The sequence below is a fragment of the Lemur catta genome, chromosome 7 (genome assembly GCF_020740605.2).
Source record: "Lemur catta isolate mLemCat1 chromosome 7, mLemCat1.pri, whole genome shotgun sequence".
Classification (NCBI taxonomy): Eukaryota; Metazoa; Chordata; class Mammalia; order Primates; family Lemuridae; genus Lemur; species Lemur catta.
In genome coordinates this window covers 65,016,085-65,017,425 of record NC_059134.1, presented here as the reverse complement: position 1 = coordinate 65,017,425, position 1,341 = coordinate 65,016,085, and the positions used below count along the sequence as shown (strand labels likewise).

General features: G+C 46.9%; 1 pseudogene; it reads right to left on the bottom strand.

The window, feature by feature from the left end:
- Positions 1 to 464: 464 nt before the first annotated feature.
- Positions 465 to 1,341, bottom strand: LOC123642078 (annotated as a pseudogene).

The window sequence follows — 1,341 nt, the reverse complement described above, 5'->3', positions numbered from 1 at the left end:
CTGGAATTACCTTTCTGGTTTGACTGGTACTTTGTACAGAGCAATGAGGTTTTCCACAGTAGAGTCTTTCCCTGGGCTCTGTTTGGTTCTCAGGAGGGCAGGCCCATACCTTTTTCCCTTCTCTATGGAGAGAGCAATATGCATACCTTTCAAAAGTGAGAAAGATTAGATTAGCTTCAGAGCTGTGGAATTATTTGGAATGTTTTTACAAATGGTTGCCACAACACCAGCAACAAAAAAGGTAATTACAAAATGTGTACATCACAACATGCTTTTAGACATTTTGCATTGTGTTCAGATTCCCTTAAATGTTGTTCACAAAGGTGCTCAGCCTCTAGCTCAACTGGAATCTCTGGGAAGAGGCAGAGACAGTTTGGCAAAAAAGACAGGGGGGTTGGGAAGGTGTGCATGGAGCAGCAAAAGGAGAAAACAACCTTCCAGTTAAAGATCATCCCTCAGTGGCCTCAGGTGGAATTGGGTGGGAAGGAGAAATGGCGGCAGGGCAGGACTGGGGTGCTGTACATGTCATTCATGTCAAGCGGAGCCCGGCCCAGCATCCTTGGTGGACAGAAATGCTCCCCTTTGGTGCATTTCAGTTTATCTTCCAAATCATTGACCGTCTTTTCCAGCTTGGCTACCAATTTCTCAGCAAAGTCAGCGTGGGTCTCCACCTCCTTGAGTTTATCAATAAGAATATTAAGCTCTTTCTCATGTTTGTCTTCTTTTTGACAGCACAGTTCTTCAGAAGCACTCACACTTTAGGTTCTGGTCCATCAGTCTGATCTCTCATTCATCTCTCAGCAACGGGACTCTGCCTGCTCAGTTGGTTCCTCTGTGTGTTCTAACTCTCCTTCAATAACCGCCAACTTCTGAGCCACCTCTTCATACTTCGTATCTGCTTCTGCAATATGCTTAGCTTCTCTGAGTTGGATTTCTTCGAGTTCCATCTTTTCTTCATCTTTTAAGACCTGGTTTTCAATAACCTTCAATAACCTCTCTCCCTTTCATCAGCAGCTTTTTCCGCCAAGCACTCCTGAGCGCAGTCCAGCTCCTCTTCAACCAGTTGGATCTTTTCAAGGAGGCCACCTCAGCCTGGGCCTGTTCCCTGGCCTGCCTTTCTCTTTCTACTTCCTGCTGGAGGCACTCAGCTCTCTCCTCTGTGTCACTGGCTTGCTGCTGCAGAAGCTGTGTTGCGCGCTTTCCCTCATTGATGGTGGTGATCCTGGCCGTGGTGCCCACCCAGCTCCCACTTGCACCTGCAATTCCTGCCTCCAATGCTTGGCATTGCAGCCGCTTCTCACCAAGAAACAAACTTACTTGCTTACTTACTTGTTCATTCAT